At 43.5% G+C, this 18,739-nt stretch overlaps 1 pseudogene; it reads right to left on the bottom strand.

Moving 5' to 3' along the window:
* LOC132819999 (sodium- and chloride-dependent neutral and basic amino acid transporter B(0+)-like) overlaps positions 1–18,739 on the bottom strand; it is a 129,019-nt pseudogene that overhangs the window by 99,005 nt on the left and 11,275 nt on the right.

Genomic DNA, 18,739 nt, shown 5'->3' with positions numbered 1-18,739 from the left:
TGGCTGCAGATTGTAGATTGCATCTTTTTTGTATTTAATTCTGTGTACAATCAACATTCAGGGACCTATACAACAGTGTTGCTCCTAAAACCTTAGTCAGCCACACCTGCTGATTTCTCCAGCATTCTCTATTTGTTTTAACGCACCAAGCATGCGCGTTATTTTGCTTTTATTTAACTTTGAAATTGTACTTGCAGCCTCAGGATGACTGTCAGGAGGAAAAATGCATGATTCCAATGGCCAGGAGGTTGGAAAGGGCCCTCTTATAGGATTGAAGCTTGGAATGAAACTACAATCATGCAGTCGAATGATGCTACTTGACATTGATTCCATTTTCCTCAGGAGAGCTGTTTCTGTCATGCTTGTGGACCAGGGAAAAGAATCATGAATTGTAGCCAAAACAGTGTGACACCATAAGGCTTCCTGTAAGGAGGGCAATCTTTCCAGGAGTGTCAGAGAGATTCTCCAAGTATGGGGTATGCACCACACATTCTCCATTTCGTCCTGGCCATTGGAGAGCTGCAAAGTTACCTCTGTGCACCATTTCCTGTCTTGAAAGAGGAAGGGTCAGAAACTGGAAAGAGGAGATAGGGACAAGGTGACATTGACCCCATCGACATGGGTACGATGAGATTGTGAGGCTATCCTTCAATGAACACAGACTTCCCCACCCTAACACACACCAATCATTCACCAGCATCACACTCAATTCAAACTCTTCCACCAGGAAATCCCTGCACCAAAATTAATCAATAAATAAAAAACCACCAAAAATCTTCACAAGCCAGCTTTACACCACTGAACTCTTCACCCTTGTGTGCAAGCCTTTACTGTCTTTCAGATATTGCCACCCAGCCCAATGTTACATTCCTGCCCTCATGACTGAAGCTTGACTGGTGCAATGTGCTGACTCTCACAGCAGGAAACTACAGATGGCCATGCATGGTATCTTCAAACGCCTACATGATTTGAGGACCTGATTTCAGACTGGAGCGGTACAACGACCTGGTGGTTAGAATAGAATCATTGAGTCATACAGCACAGATATAGACACTGCAGTCCAACTCGTCTATGCCAACCAGACATCCCAATCTGACCTAGTCCCATTAACGTCTGGCCCATATCCCTCCAAACCTTCCTCTCATGTATCTGATATAAAAGTTGCCTTTCCAGTTTTGTAATTGTATCAGCCTTCACAACTTCCTCTGGCAGCTTGTTCCATAAAAGCACCTTCCTCTGCATGAAAACATTGCCCCTGGATTCCTGTTAATTCTTTCCCCACTCCCTTTAAACCTTTGCCCTCTAGTTTTGGACATCTGCACCTTGGCTATTCACCCTATCCATGCCCCTCATGATTTTATAAACCACCCTAAGTCACCCCGCAACTCCAATAATCTAGGGAAAAATGCCCAGCCTATTCATGATTTGGAGGAGCCAGTATTGGACTGGGGCAGACAAAGTTAAAAGTCATACAACACCAGGTTTATAGTCCAACAGGTATTTGGAAGCACTAGCTTTCAAAGCGCTGCTTCTTCATCAGGTGGTTATGAATCAGGACCTATGACACAGAATGTATAGCAAAAAATTATAGTGACACAATGATATGTTGAACACACCTAGATTGTTAATTTTTCATCTTTTTGAATGGGTTTGCTGGTTTCGGTTCTTTAATATGTAAATCCCAGAACTTCTTTTCAGTCACATTCTCCAGATAACTTAAGGTTTTATCACAACAGGTGACATCTCAGCTCAGAGAATGCCTTGATTTCGCTGCACTTTGGATGCTGCCTGAACTGCTGTGCTCTTCCAGCACCACTGATCCAAAATCTAGTTTCCAATATCTGCAGTCATTGTTTTTACCACCTTATAGGTGTGAGGGTTTGAGTCTGTCTGTATCCCAATCTTGAGTAAAACTGGTTCTATTTCCAAAGAAGAACGTTTTTAAAAATTGTCCTCCTTCACACTCACCTGATGAAGAAGCAGCGCTTTGAAAGCTAGTACTTCCAAATAAACCTGTTGGACTATAACCTAGTTTTGTGATTTTTAACTTTGTCCAATCTATTCAGCTTCTCCCAATGGATCAAGCCCTCCAATTCCACAGCAACATTTCTGTGTCCTCTCAAGTTTAACAATGCCTTTTCTATAGAAGAGTGACCAGAATTGGTTTCAGTACAGTATTACATAAGTGGTCTCACCACTGTCCAGACGAGTTTATCCTGACGATCAACAATGATAACTAGACACCCTAAGTGGCCTGGCCAATGTTTTGGAGAGTCACAAAGTACATCCTAACTCCTATACTCAATGTACTGACCAATGAGGGTAAGTGTACCAAACGCCTCCTTCACAATCCTGTCTACCTGCGACTCTGAAGGAACTGTGAAGCTGCATCCCTCGGTCTCTGCTCAGCAGCACTCTGCAGGGCCCTACCATTAACTATATAAGCGCTGCCCTGTTTGCCCTCTCCAGTTTCCTTCCATTTGCCCACAAGCCTGTATCTTGACTTTGCTCTGAGCAATGTGTACAATCGCTACTTCACAACGGTTAGCAACCTCCGCCTCTAGGCACTTTCACTATCTTTTCCCTTCATTCTTATTCCCTTTTGTTCATAACATCAAAAACACCATTTTCCTGCGCCTTTCAGTGCTGCAGTTAGCTTTTTGACTCTCCTCGCAAGACTTCCGCCAACACATCCTGTTTGGACTACATTACCCACGGTGCCGTTAGCCATCCCTGCACTTGCGCAGTGCAGTCCAACGTTTGGTATTAGATGGACTGCCCGCGATGCCTCATGGGAGTTGTAGTTCTGACGTGCGTTCGCGCTCTGCAGCAGCTGGTGGCCAACGGCCAGGAGTTCGAATTGGAGCGCGCGAGACCCAACGAACGACGGTCACGTGGTGCGGCTTGTGTTGTTGGAGTGATCTGTAAATACCGGTGGGAATACACTCCCTCAATCAACATCCTCCTCATTATATAAACTACCCCGATCCTGTCCATCAATTACTTCCAGTGACGGCTCTCCCACAGTTAAATCTGGCCTTTACTGCCCTACCCCCATTGGAAAGTTACAGAGATAGCGGCTGGAATCCTTCTGCCTATCAACTATTCACACACCGGATTCCCAGTTTAGAGAGCGGCAACATCCGGGCTGTTCACACTGTGGGGAGGTTACAGCTTCTCCCCACGTCTGCAGGAGTTCCCGCTGGGTGCTCTGGTTTCCTCCCACAGTCTGAAGGTCTGCAGTTTAGATGCTGTCTGACCTGCTGCGCTTTTCCAGCAACACATTTTCAGCTCTGGTCTCCAGCATCTGCAGTCCTCACTTTCTCCAGGTCTGCAGTTTAGGTCGACTGGCCATGCTGAATTGTCCCTAGTCTTCAGGGATGTCCAGACCAGTGGATAGGCCACGGGAAACGCAGGGATACAGGGATAAACAATGCAGAGATGATGGGCCGAATGGCCTCTATTTGCATTGGAGGGATTCTCTGATTCTTTGTGAGATGCATAATTTGACATGAGCAGTAGTAGTATGGACGATCATTAGTTGAATAGCGATGTTAAGTGCATACACTATATGGGTGCACAGTGGTTAGCACTGCGCCAGGGACCTGGTTTCAATTCCCACTTCGGGCAACTGTCTGTGTGGAGTTTGCACATTCTCCCAGTGTCTGCATGGGTGCCCTCCAGGCGCTCGGTTTCCTCCCATAGTCTAAAGACGTGCAGGTTAGGTGAATTGGCCTTGCTAAATTGCCCATAATGTTAGGTGCATTAGTCAGGGGTGAACGTAGGGAAATGGGTCTGGGTGAGTTGCTCTTTAGCAGGTCTGTTTCCACACTGTAGTGAATCTAATCTAATCATTTCGATTGGCAACAATACTTTCAATGCAGGATCTCAGCTACCCTCTCAAATTTACTGAAATGCTGTTGAGCACAAATAAGTTAGAGTTACTACAAAAGTTCAGTGGAGCAAAAATGTTTGAAATTGAAGCCCTTTCTGAGATGCTGTCCTCAGTTCTCCTGTGTGCTCTCCAAAGGAAATCACAAGTGACACCACCTGAGACAGTAATCCACCAGTCACTATTTGCATGTCTTGAAGTCAGCAGCAACTTCCATCTTGTCAAAAAGGTCAGTTATTTTTGTAGTGCCTGTTTGTGATTGTATGTTTTTGTTAAATTGCACACATACTGTTTTTATATTTGAAACTTGATCACAGTGCTAGTGTGGAGTAAGGGCGGATGGCATAACCGTTGGTGACCGCAGGTTAAAAATGCTCTCTGGTTCTTTGAATGTGATTTTTTTTACACCATTTACTTGTTGTCTTTGTGCTTTTTTCTCCCCTGTATTTTGGATTTCATGACAATACCTCCTCCATTTCTGTAGGCCAGGTACGGGAATCTCCATACATTGCCCAAACCCACAGCAGAACCGATCACTGAGAGCAAGTAGTCAATCTTCGAGGACCAGTTACCTCGCTCCACATTCTCGTCACCTTCACGCACACGTTCACTGGTGGCAGCCTGGGAAAAGAGAGGAAATGGCTGATTTAAAAACAGAAATTGTTGGAGAAACTCAGCAGGTCTTGGCAGCATACATGGAGAGAAAGCAGAGTTAATGTTTTGAGTCCAGTGACCTCTCTTCAGAACTGATAGTACCTAGGAAGAAACTGTACGAAAGCTGATGACGGAAATGAGCTAACCAAGCCCAAAGGAGAGAAAGAAAGTTAGACAAAGGAATGGTTGATAGTATGGCAGGAAAGGGGGAAAAACTGATAGGGACAATGAGTAAATGAAATTTGATTGAAGCAGCGAGGTCATAATCGGACCTACAGTAGGTAAAGGACGTTGTTAGTAGAAAGTGAGGAGTGCAGATGCTGGAGATTAGAGTCAAGAGTGTGGTGCTGGGAAAGCACAGCAAGTCAGGGAGCATCTGAGGACCAGGAGAATCAACATTTTGGACAAAAGCCCAAACCTGAATTGAAGCTTTGGGCAGATTCCTGATGAAGGGCTTTTGCCCAAAACGTCGATTCTCCAGCTCCTCTGATGCTGCCCGACCTGCTGTGCTGTTCCAGCCCCACACTGAAGGATCTTGTTAGCTCAGCTGGCTGGCTGGATGGTTTGCAATGCAAATAGATGGCCACAGCATGAATTCAATTTGTGCACTGTCTGAATGTGGGAGAATTGTTAGATTCATTGCAGCTATTTTGTCACATATTAAAAGCCTGGAAACCATTTTAAATTTCATCTTAGTGCTTGCTTGCTCAAAGTCTGTGTTTTCTCATGCCCGGCTAAGGCAGTTGGCCTTGCAACTGTACTGATACCTGATAAATTCTTCTCTTTGGATGGAGCTATTCTTCTCTTTGCAATGACCTATTTGTCTACTAACGCCTGCTTATCATTTACTAACTGACACTGTCCAGACATTACGTGACTGAAGCAAGGTGCCCAGCTTGCTAATTATCCTGCAATTAACAGTTTGCTAATTGTTAATCAATTCTGGCCTATATAATCACTTTTATGTGGCTGTTCTTCCCCTGAAGGAGAAAGTGAGGACTGTAGATCAGAGCTGACAATGTGTCGCTGGAAAAGCGCAGCAGCCAAGGAGCAGGAGAATCGATGTTTCGGGCATGAGCCCTTCTTCAGGAATGCTCATGCCCGAAACGTCGATTCTCCTGCTCCTTGGATGCTGCCTGACCTACCGTTCTTTGTTGCAGACATTTTTGTCCCCTGTCTGGGTGACATCGTCAGTGCTTGGGAGCCTCCTGTAAAGTGCTTCTTTCCTCCGGCATTTGTAGTGGTTTGAGTCTGGTGCGTCCGGTTGTTAGTTCCAGCTGTCCGTTGCAGTGGTTGGTATATTGGGTCCAGGTCGATGTGCTTATTGATTGAATCTGTGGATGAGTGCCAAGCCTGTAGGAATTCCCTGGCTGTTCTCTGTTTGGCTTGTCCTATAATAGTAGTACACCATAGACAAGGAAGAAACCATGGTCTCATCCGATGTAACGGCACTGTTCACCTCTATCGACAAAACCCTAGCCAGAGAAACAATAGCCAACCTGCTGAACATACAGAACAGACAATAGGACATTGAACCTATCGACAAAGATGGCATACTCAAACTACTGGACCTGTGCCTCACAACACACTTTACATTCAACAACCAAATATATGAACAAATCAATGGCACACCCATGGGCTCACCCATCTCTAGACTCATAGCAGAAGCTGTAATGCAAAGATTAGAACAAACCGCAAATTAACCCAAACTCTGGGTCAGATATGTGGATGACACCTTTGTAATCATTAAAAACACAGAAATAGAGAACACACACCGGATCATCAACGCCACACTCACAGGAATCTGATTCACGAGAGAGGAAGAAAAGGACAACTAACTCCCATTCCTAGATGTGATGGTACAGAGAACACCAAACGGAGAATTCACCACAAAGTATACAAGAAAGCCACACACACCGACCAAGTCCTGAACTACGAAAGCAACCACCCCAACACACACAAAGATGTTGCATCAAGACACTATTCAAAAGGGCCACAACACACTGCAGTACACCAGAACTGCAAAAAGAGGAAGAAGAACACCTATACAATGTATTCGGCAAAAACAGATACCCGCGCAACTTCATCAACAGATGCCTGAGGGAAAGACAACAGAATGAGGACATGCAGCAACCTAAAGGACTAGCCACACTACCATCAAAACATTTCCGAACTAACAGCCAGACTACTGCGACCACTAAGACTCATAACAGCACACAAACCAACAGCCAGTCTATGATAGTGTACAAACTCCTATGCAAGGACTGCACAAAACACTACATAGGACAAACAGGAAGACAGCTAACGATCCGCATCCATGAACACCAACTCGCCACGAAACAACATGACCAGCTATTCTTAGTAGCCACGTGTGCAGATGACAAGCAACGTGAATTTGACTGGGACAACACTGCTATTATAGTTCAAGCCAAACAGAGAACAGCCAGGGAATTCCTAAAGGCATGGCACTCATCCACAGATTCAATCAACAAGCACATCAACCTGGACCCAATATACCGACCACTGCAGCTGGAACTGATAACCGGAAACGGCAGATTGAAACCACTACAAATGCTGGAGGAAAGATCACAGAAGCACTTCACAGGAGGCTCCTAAGCACTGAGGATGTCAGCTAGACAGGGAACGAAACGTCTGCAACACAAATTCCCAGCTCGGCAAATAGAACCACAACATAAACATGATTGGCCAAGAGTGTGTTTATACAGGATCCAGACAACAATCACCGAAGCAGTATGGTTTTCCAAAACAGGCAGAAGAAGAGGTCAGGAAGTTAATAGTTTTCTGCAACAAGGGATACGGAGACCAGTAGCTTCCACTATCAACTCACCTATTCGACCAGTTACGAAACCAGACAGTAGCTGGCAAATAGCGGTAGATAACTGGACATTGAACAAGGCCACCCTGTCTACAGCCCCCACCATAGCAACGAACCCAGAGATCGTAGTCAAGCAAAGTGAGGATGCGCAATGGGTCACAGTTTTGGACATAAGTAATGTGTTTTGGTCAACTCACTGGAGAATGAATGCCGATATAAACCCACATTTACTTTCCAAGGCCAGCAATATACTTGGACTGCCCTGCTTCAGTGATTTCCTAACTCCCCGTCCATAATGTCTAAGTGAAGGGTTAAAAGAATTCTCGAAACCTTAATGTCTGGTGCAGTATGTAGACGACTTGCTTTTTCAAACTGAAACTAAAAAGGAACGTTATTAGCTGTTAAGTGAATTACTGCAATTGTGTCATGAGTTGGGTCTGAAAGTGAACCCTAAGAGAGCGCAGATATGAAGTAGGACATGACTTATCTGGGAATGATTCTGTCACTGAGAAAACAAGAAATGGACAAATGAAAGGTAGAGGCAATTGGCAGATTCCCTGTTCTGTGGGATGTCAAAGGTTGAGATCCTTCCCAAGCTTAGCAGGGCATTAAAGGGACCACATTGACCAATAAGGTAGCCCCACTGATGGAGTTATTAAAAAAGAATGTGGTGTGCAAATGGAACAAGACATTGCAGCTCTAAAACAAGCACTAGCTGCCGCGCCCGTTCTGACAACCCCAAATCCAACTGTTAAAAATCACACAATGCCAGGTTATAGTTCAACAGGTTTAATTGGTCGCACTAGCTTTAGGAGCGCTGCTCCTTCATCAGGTGGTCATGGTGTATAAGATTGTATGATACAGAATTTATGGCAAAAAGTTTACAATGTTATGTAACTGAAATTATATATCGAAAAAGACCTGGATTGTTGGTTAAGTCTCTCATCTGTTAGAGTGACCCCTTTGGTTTCAGTTCTTTCATATGTAAATCGCAAAACTTTTTTTAAAAATCTACATTCTCAAGTGAACTTTAACAATTGGTGCCTGTCAGCCAAGATAATATATCGAAGGTGTGAGTCCCCCTGTGTGATACTATCTGTGCCACAATGTTTAGACTGATTTTAATCTAAACAAATGAATTTATCGGATCTAATATGGATTCATGCAGTTTTTGAGTGAAGGAAAATGTCTGTCTGCAGGTACAAATTCACCCCACAAACTTTTATATGTGTGGAGGGAGGGTGGGGTTGGGGGCGGAGGGTAGTGATAGTGATGGTGGTTGTGAGTGTCTGTGTGAGAGTGTATACATGGGTGTAACTGTGAGTGTGTGTGTGTGTGTGTGGAAAGTGCAATGAGGCTGGTATTCAAGTTCAGTACCCATTGGGATGGCCACAACTGGGACCTTGGGTTCATGGCACACTGCAGGTAACCCCATTGCACTACATACACATCTATAAGTTTGTGGGGTGAATTTGTACTTGCAGATATACATTTTCCTTCACTTAAAAACTGCTTGATTCCATAAATTCATTTTTTAGATGAGTATCAGTCTAAACATTGTGGCACTGACAGTATCACACAGGGGAACATGCACCTTCAATACATTATCTGGGCTGACAGACACCAATTGTTAAAGTTCACTTGAGAATGTAAATTTTTTAAAAATGTTTTGCAATTTACGTATAAAAGAACTGAAACCAATGTGGTCATTCTCACAGATAAGAGACTTAATATACCATCCAGGTCTTTTTTAATATATAACTTCAATTACATCACACTGTAAACGTTTGCTATAAATTCTGTGTCTTACAATCTTATACTCCATAACCAGCTGCTGAAGGAGCAGTGCTCCGAAAGCTAGCGCTTCCAATTAAACCTATTGGACTATAACCTGGTGTTGTGAGTTTTAACCAAAGTAGCCACCACAGCCACCACCCTCGCGACAGTTCTGTTACAGAAGACGCACAGGAAATTACGATCAGTAGCATACACATCACACACGGTGTCACCAGTAGAGCAGGGTACACAGCATGTAAAAAACACGTATTAGCTATTTCTGGGCAGTGCAACATTTTACCTGCATAGTACAGCTGAACCCACTTACAATTATTGATGGAGCATACCTCGGTACAGCTATTATTAGACAGAAGGATTAAAGATGGTTCGGTTAGCTGAAACTGAATCGCCAGATGGACACTTTTGCTACAGGGAAGAATATTGCCTGTGAAAGGGGTAAAAACTATCACCATGTTAGGAGACAACTTCATATAGCAGGGAGGAAAACACAAGTGTCAATTGACAGCAGTAAATGATCCCAAGGGCCCATTTGTATCAAAACAATTGGAGGGGGTAAGACGGGGCCTGAAAGCAGACATGCATAAGAGATAATCCATCACTGGACCCCACACACTAAAATAATTAGAACTCTTCCTGATACAGCAAAGGAGTTGTTGCGGGAACCCAGATTATAAGACCGGTTCTGGAACAGGAGATCTCATGTTCAAATACATCTGTGGATCAGAATTCTGTCACATGTTGCTGTAGTTGTGATTCTATGTGCATTACTAATTATCATACCCAATGTATGTCAGCTTAGAAGGTAGACAAATGAAATTGTGCAGAGATTTGAGGGTGAGCCTGTCATGAAACAGAAGGAATATTATGAAAACACTGAGTTAAGTCATATATGCATTATTTCTTCATCTTCGTTATTGCATGTTTGCTTTATATTATTATACTTTTCTTTAGTGTTCTTTACATGTTCTTTTCTCTATTTTACTATAACGATATAACATGCAACTTATTCAATGGGAGGATACTGACCATCCCAGGAGAGGTTTGCAGAAAGAAACAGACAATGATCCTAAAATAAGTATCTTTGGATAAAAAGGGGAGAGATGTTAGCCAGTGGCTGCAGGAAAAGAGAGAGAGGGATACAAGCTGCCAACACATTGCAGAAAAATACTGAATGCAAAATTATTGGCATGCAGGAAGAAGCGGCTTGTGAACTAAAATGGCCTGTGTCCAGGCACTGGTGTGAAGTTGAAACTGGTTTATGCTAAGTTCTCTGGAAAGATGAAGTAATGCCAAAGGAAGATGAGGTAATGCAAAACCCTTATTTGGACAAGCTGCCCAAGTCGGTGGGTCAGAGCCAATAAGGTAAAGGCATATGATAAGCAAATGAGCCTGAGCCAATGGTGCACAGACAGACATTTAGAAAGGAAAGGAATAAGAAGATGACTGTTGGATATGGAGCCAGTCAAAACTCCAGAGACTGACCATCACAGAAGTAAACCCTACGTCAAGACCACCGGTGCCAACATTGAGAGTGTGAGGCGTCAGACCTTGTCGTCATCAGGAGCTATACTGCTTGGGTATTAGCTTTTATATTTTGTGACTACTCAGAGAGTGTCAGAAGACTCTAGTGAGTGTACAAGTATGTTCTATGCCAACAAATGTTTTAGCTACACACATGTATTGACGAACAACATTAATAAAGTGACTTGTGAGTTATGAGAGAATTGATTCTTGTCCTCTCTGTTCAAGCCAATAACCAGAGCTGGCGAACACTGGGCTCCATCAACCAGCACAGGGCTCATACACACCATCCACCACTTCAGATACACACAGCTCAGTGAGACTAATAAGGGAAGGTGTTAGCTTATGGCCTAATGAATCACACATCACAAATGATCAAGGGGATTATTGGTCAGAGGGACAGTAGTGAAAGGGCCCCATGAGAGGGTCCAGGCCTTTCCAGGCTCTGCTCAGTCAGTGTAGATGCAGAGACTCATTTCAAGTTCTGACAACTTTTCTGGCTGCACTGTACACCACCAGAGAGAGAGAGTGAAAAAGTTCATCCTTGAAATAATTGACATGATGTCTCAGGCCTTACTGATGGGTGGAGAGTTAATCTGCATGGAACATCTTAGACAATAGATAACTGAGGGTACAAATACAGAAATTGCTGGAAAAGCTCAGTGGGTCTCTGAAGAGAAATCGGAGTTGGCCAGGGAATAAGGTGGTGGGTTAAAGTGGCATGTAACTGGAAGCTCAAGGTCACTTTTGCAGGGAGAATGTAGATGTTCTGCAAAGCTTTCGCCCAGTCTACACTTGGTCTCCTCCATATTGAGGGAACAGTTTTGTGAGCAGCGAATGCAATAGTAAAAAATGAGGTCTGCAGATGCTGGAGATCACAGCTGAAAATGTGTTGCTGGTCAAAGCACAGCAGGCCAGGCAGCATCTCAGGAATAGGGAATTCGACGTTTCGAGCATGCTCGAAACGTCGAATTCCCTATTCCTGAGATGCTGCCTGGCCTGCTGTGCTTTGACCAGCAACACATTTTCAGCGAATGCAATAGCCGAGATTGTGAGATGTGCAAGTGCTGTTTTACCTGGAAGGTATGTTTGGGCCTGGAAGATTCTTTCTCATTTCGACATAACTGGTTTGCCAATTTTTCTGAAACTGTATCCCTTGGTTTGAGACTCCTCTATCCATATGGGAAACATTCTTCCTACATTTAATGAATCGGATTCTTAAAAGGTCTGTGTTTGATTGAGGTCACTACTCATTCTCCTCAAAGAAGAAAAACAGAGAGGAATTCCAGAGAATAAAGACCCTTTAATCTTTGATTGTAGGACACTCATGGAAATTAGTTTGGTGAACCTGTTTTGCACTCCCTCTACAGCAAGTATATCTTTAGGTAGGTAAGGAGGTGAAAACTATGCGCAATCCTCAAGGTATAGTTTCACCAAGATTCTATACCATTACAGTAAGACCCCTTTCCTCCTTTACTAAAATCCTCTTGTAATAAAAGTCTCTTAATTGCTTGCAGTCTCTACATGTTACATTTCGGTGTTTGATGAACAAAGGAAACCAATTCTTTGAAGTTCAACACTTCCCAATTTTTTACCATTAAAGGAATACTCTATTTCTATTTTTCCAATGAAAGTACATAACATCACACTTCTCCACACCTTATTCTATCTGACAATTCTTTGCCCACTCAAAAAGCCTCTCCAAAACCAAAAAGCATCTTTGCACTTTCCTCATAACTCACACTTACATTCAAATAAAAGCATTAACTGTGGACCAGTATTGACATGTTTGCCAGTATTGACATTTTTGAAACAGAGTTTCTAATTTGTATTAGTCCATAGATTCTTAACTTTTTCTGGGATATTTTTAATTTCTTCTATGGTGATAGATAGAAAGTATTGGTTTAGCTTTGCTGCTGTATCCTTGCCCTCTTTTTAAATTTCTCCTGGCTTTTCTTGTAATGGGCACCCTTTTGATATTGCTTTTAAAAAAAATTTACATACCTAGAGAAGCTTTAGAGTCCAACTTTATGTATCTCACTAATGCACTGTCATGTTCTATTCTCCCATTCTTCATATTTTCCTCGTTCATCATTTGCTGAATTCCAAAATGTCTCCAATTCTTAGGCTTCCAACTCTTTTGGATACTTTATAGAGTTCTTCCTTTGATTAAATACAATTAATCATGGTTAACCATTTTCCTTACTGGATATAGGTCAAAAGTATACATATTTGGTCTAAACTGTATTGTAGCTTGCTAAATGTCAGCCATTGTTTAATATGATGCAATTACACTTTTAATGCACTGTTCTGACTGCGGCTGGAAGAGTGAACTTTTGCTATAGATCCCCACTATTTGGGTCATAATGCAAAATGAAAATACTTACTCAGTAACTAAGATGGCAATTAAATATCTTCTTAATACCGATTAGATCAATCAACCAGGTTTCTTGTGGTTTTCCATGAGAAACTTCTGAAGCTTCCAATACAGTTTTGTGTTTTCAAAAGTTACTCATCGATAAACCCAATCTGGCTGTAATCTTCCCCGGTGGCAGGCAGGCAGCTCCTACCATCTCAAGGCACTCACTGTCTCTAAATAGGTGCCAAGTCTACCTTATGATTAATCAGACCATTTAATTTTAAAACTTACATTGCAATGTTGACATAACACAAGCAGAGGGAGAGGAGCAGAATTTATCCAGGTATTGGGTTCCCGAACGTAATTGAAAATCTGGCCCACGAAAGAGATTATTCAACCAACATTGATTCCAGAGTTAAACAGAAAACCTCAGTGAATTTTATCAGACAGATTTTTAAAATATTTTTCAATGGGATGTGGACATTGCCAGCTAAACCAGTGTTTATTGCCCATTCCCCAATTGCCGGAAGGCCTGTTAAAAGTCAACCACATTGCTGTAGTTCTGGAATTACAGGTAGGCCACCAGGTAAAGATGGCAGATTTCCATCCCTAAAGGGCGTTTGTGAACCAGGGTTATTTTGTAAATGACAGTCAATGATGGTTAGTTACAGTTAGGCTAGAGTTTTATTCCAGATTTTAATTGAAGTCACACCCTCAAAATATCACCCTGGAGGTCTCAATGACTAGCCCTCTGACATTACTGCAGCTAGGCCACCTTCTCCCCAATGTTTATATTACCAAAGGGACTCATTCTCACCAAAGGTCCTTCTGAGCAGAAGTGTTTCAGTTAAGAGTGTATTAGATCAAAATGCATGTCCAAATAATACTGCATGAGCTTGGAAGGTGCAGAATCAATAATCATAGAAAAGCCAAAAGAACTGCAGATAATGTAAATTAGAAACAAAAATTGAAATTGCTGGAAAAGCTCAGCAAGTCTGGTAGCATATGTGAAGAGAAATCAAAGTTAACATTTTGGATCGAGTGACCCTTCCTCTGAACTGATGGTAGCTCAGAAAATATCAGTTTATTTGCAGAAGGTATGGTGGAGGGAGCGAGTAAGGAGAAAATGATAGTTGGGAATAGACCCTAAAGATAGAAGAATAGTTGAACAGACAAGGAAATGGATAATGATCTGGCTGGAAGGGAGAATAGCTGTTAATGGAGACTGTTAATGGCTACCAATGGGTTGTGTGTAACAACAGACTTCATGACAGTCAGGCAGCATCCGAAGAGCAAGATAATCGACGTTTCAGGCATAAGCTCTTCAGCAGGAGTGAGGCTTGTGGGTAGGGGCTGAGAGAAAAATGGGAGAGTGGTGGGGTTAGTGGGAGGTAGCTGGGAGAGCGATTAGGTGGATGAAGGTGAGGGAGAAGGTGATAGGTCAGAGGGGGCAGTGATGGATGGGTCCAGAGGGTGGTGCCCGAGTTGGTTGGCTTGGGACTGGGATAATGTGGAGGAAGGGGAATTGAGGAAGCTGTTGAAATCCACATTTATCCCGTGTGGTTACAGGATCCCAAGGCAGAATATGAGATGTTCCTCCTCCAGTTGTCAGTGATAAGCTTTTGGCGGTGGAGGAGGCCCAGGGCCTGCATGTCCTTGACGGAGTGGGAAGGGGAATTGAAGTGTTCAGCCACAGTGCAGTGGGGTTGGTGGGTATCCCAGAAATGTTCTCTGAAACAATCCGCAAGAAGGCACCCTGTCTCCCTGATGTAGACTAGACCACATTGGGTACAACAGATGACATTGGGAGAGGTGCAGGTGAATTTCTGATGGATGTGGAAGGATCCCTTGAGGCCTCGGAGGTGAGGAGAGTGGTGTGGACGCAAGTTTTGCACTTCCTGCGGTGGCATGGGAAGTTGCCAGGAGTGCAGTGTGAGCTGGTGGGGATATGAACCTGAAGAGGCAGTCACAGAGGGAATTATATTTTCAGAATGCTGATAGGGGTGGGGAGGGAAATATATCTCTGGTGGGATCCGTTTTGAGGTGGGGATGTGGTAGAGGATGATGCATTGTATGTGGAGGTAGGTGAGGACCGGGGGTTCTGTCCTTGTTGTGTTGTGAAGGGTGGGGTTCATGGGTGGTGGTGCATGAAGCGGAGGAGATGCACTGGAGGGCATCATCAACCACGTGGGAAGGGAAGTTGCAATCGTGGAAGAAGGAGGCTATCTGGGAATTTGAGGTGGAATTAGTCATCCTGGGAACAGATGCAGCGGAGGTGGAGGAATTGGGAATAAGGAATGATGTTTTTACAGGAGGTAGGGTGAAAGGAGGTGTAATTTAGGTAGCCGTGTAAGTCGGTGGGCTTGTAGTATATGTGGTTAGTTGGTCACCAGAAACGGTGATGGAGAAGTCCAGGAAGGGGAGGGAGATTGCCAAGATGGTCCAGGTGAATTTTAGGTCGGGTGAAAGGTGTTGGTAAAGTTGATGAACTGTTCAACCTCCTCAAGGGAGTATGAGGCAGTGCAGATAGTCATTGATGTACCGGAGGAACAGGTGGGATTGATGCAGTGTAACTGCGGAGAATGGACTGTTCTACATATCTGACAAACAGGGAGGCATAGCTGGGTCCCATGAGGGTGCCCATGGATACCCATTTGGTTTGGAGAAATTGTTGAGGGTGAGGACCAGTTCAGCCAGGCAGATGAGGGTGTCAGTGGAAGGGTACGGGTTGGGACAGCATGAGAGTAAGAAACAGGGGTTTTGGAGACCTTTGTCGTGGTGGATCGATGTGTACACGGACTGGATGTCTATGGTGAAGATGAGGCGTTGGGGGCCAGGGGAACAAAAATCTTGAAGGAGGTGTGTCACGAATGTAGGTGGGGAGTTCCTGAATGAAGGGGTCAGGACAGTGTCAAGGCAGGAAGAAATGAGTTCAGTGGGACAGGTGCAGGCTGAGACAATGGTCGACAGGGGCAGTCAGGTTTGTGAATCTTTGGAAGGAGGTGGCTGAGTGGTTAGCACTGCTGCCTCACCGTGCCAGGGAGTTGGGTTTGATTCCAGCCTGGTGTGACTGTGTGGAGTTTGCACATTCTCTCCCTGTGTCTGCGCTGGATTCCTCTGGATGCTGCAGTTTCCTCCCACAGTCCAAAGATGTGTAGGTTAGGTGGATTGGCCATGCTAAATTACACATAGGATCCAGGGATGTGCAGGCAAGGTGGGTTAGCCATGAAGAATGCAGGATTACAGGCATAGGGTGGGGGCGTGGGTCTGGGCGAATCGCTCTTCAGAGGGTTGGTGCAGACTTGATGGGCAGGATTTCTTAAGATGGTCGAGGGCCCATTTGCTTTTCTTCATATTAGGACAGTGGACTCAGTTTGTCGTCCATCATGGCCCCGTTCTGATAACAGAGGCCTGTCCATCTCAACAAAGATCAGAAACCAGAGCCGCTCCTTGAGTAAGTACCAATTTTGTGGGACTTGTGGACAAATTTTATACATAATCAGATTGGTGACAGGGTCGAGAGTGTGGTGATAGAAAAGCACAGCAAGTGAGGCAGCATCCAAGGAGCAGGAGAATCGACATTTCAGGCAGAAGCCCTTCATCAGGAAGCCCTTCATGGATGCTGCCTGATCTGCTGTGCATTTCCAAAACCACACTCTCGACTCTGATCTGCAGTCCTCACTTTCTCCAGATTGGTGACAGGAAAATCTCTGCTCATCTTATTTGAAATCCAGAGTGATCCCTTCTCTGGTTTAACCTGTTCATTAGTGTCACCCTGTACAAGGTGGACTTTGGCAATTAACAAACTGCCCTGAAGACAGGACAAAGTGGCTGATGGTGTCTCTCTGCTTCCTTGTTCACAGGGCTGAACAGATTCATCAAGGATATTGAGATGATGATTGGGGAAAAGAATTGGCTCTTCTGGCTGTGGTGGAGAGCATGCTGGTTTCTTATCTCATCGAGTTTGCTGTAATAAGGAGATGTTACATCTTTTAGTGTTTCAAACAGAAAATGAAGTGCAGATAATCATTCTGTTTTTGATATGATTTTAGACCTTCATTTTAAACAGATGATTTGTCCCACCAACATATGGACCTGTTGAATACCCTGTCTGGACAGTAGCACTGGGTTGGTGTATGACCATCTTCTGTATTATGTGGGTCCCCATTGTGGCTGTAGTGAGAGTTGTCCAAGCTGAAGGCTGCACCTTGTGCCAGGTAAGGAAATACCAAAAGTAAAACAAAAAACTGCTGATACTGGAAATTTGAAACAAAAGCAGAAATGGCTGAAGAGACTCAGCAGGTCTGACAGCTTTTGTAGATAGAAAGTGCAGTTACCATTTCAAGTCCAGTTCTGAAGATGAGTCACTGGAGTTGGGCATAAATAGCATCGTGTGGATGGAGATAGGTTGAAGTAACATCAGTGGCATTAAGTACATTTTTGGAAAGACTTCACCCCTACTCTCTCACACATACATGTCACGTGCCAACACACAGACACGTGCATTTAACATGTATGTATGTACATGCAAATGTACATGTACATTGAGATATACAAAATTACAGTAGTAAATGAGACATATATACGTAATTCCTGCAATTAATCATAATATGATTGTCAACCAACATGAAAATTACTCTCTTGAATTGGAATTAGCTTTTTTGTTCAGGAAATTTCTCAGCAGTCCTTCAAATCGATTCTATCCACACGACCTGTTATGAATGTCTCTGGCATTGTTCAAAAATAATTATATCAGTTTTCTCACAAAATAATTACAGATTCTATATTTAGTTTCAAGCTCTCATCCCTCTTATTGCTACCAGTATGTTCCTCTCAATTTTTCATCAAACTAACAGTCAGAAATTCCCTGAGTGAGATCATTCCTTCTTATGAAATTTTGGGACTGCCCAATCCTCCCTCCACAACTTATCTTTTTTATATCAGTTCCAACTGCAGGATGACCAGATTTGGATCTGGATTTTATGTCGTTGGAAGTTCAATGATGGATAGAAATCAGGCAGAAATGATTAAACCTTTCCATTTTTTTGCTGCTTGCACATCAGCTCCTGATTGGGGTCCGTACCTGGAAGGGCACAGTGGGGAACAACATAGAAGCAAGCTTGATTCTACGGAAGCCCCAAATTGTCTCCAATGTCAGGCAACTCCTGAGATCTTCGAGGAGAAAGTGAGGACTGCAGATGCTGCACTCCTAAAGAAGGGCTCATGCCCGAAACGCGATTCTCCTGCTCTTTGGATGCTGCCTGACATGCTGCACTTTTCCAGCAACACATTTTCAACTCCTGAGATCTGACAACTTCTAATATAATTGTGGTTCCAGTAAGTCAGCTGTGATAATCCAGATATGCTGTATGTCAGTTACTTCCTTGTAACCTGGCATTTCTTTGCCATATGTTTTATTTAAATTTCTTTTCAAACCACTTGGATGCTGTTAAACTATTCTTCTTTTCTTCAGGGTTATGCTTGGATTCTCTTGTTAACTTGTCCCAATGTCGTCTTCATAATTACTGTGCTCCTTTCAGTTCTTGTTGGCATTGGTCGATTGCTTTCGAGTTTATTTCACAGCTTTAACTAAATTCTTGGCGGAAACTTTGTAGACGTGGGAATTTATTTAAATTAATTGGAATAGCATGACAACTCTTTGCAAGGCTGTCTTCGTTTA

This window comes from Hemiscyllium ocellatum, chromosome 11 (assembly GCF_020745735.1).
Source record: "Hemiscyllium ocellatum isolate sHemOce1 chromosome 11, sHemOce1.pat.X.cur, whole genome shotgun sequence".
NCBI lineage: Eukaryota > Metazoa > Chordata > Chondrichthyes > Orectolobiformes > Hemiscylliidae > Hemiscyllium > Hemiscyllium ocellatum.
This window is presented reverse-complemented; position numbering and strand designations above follow the sequence as displayed.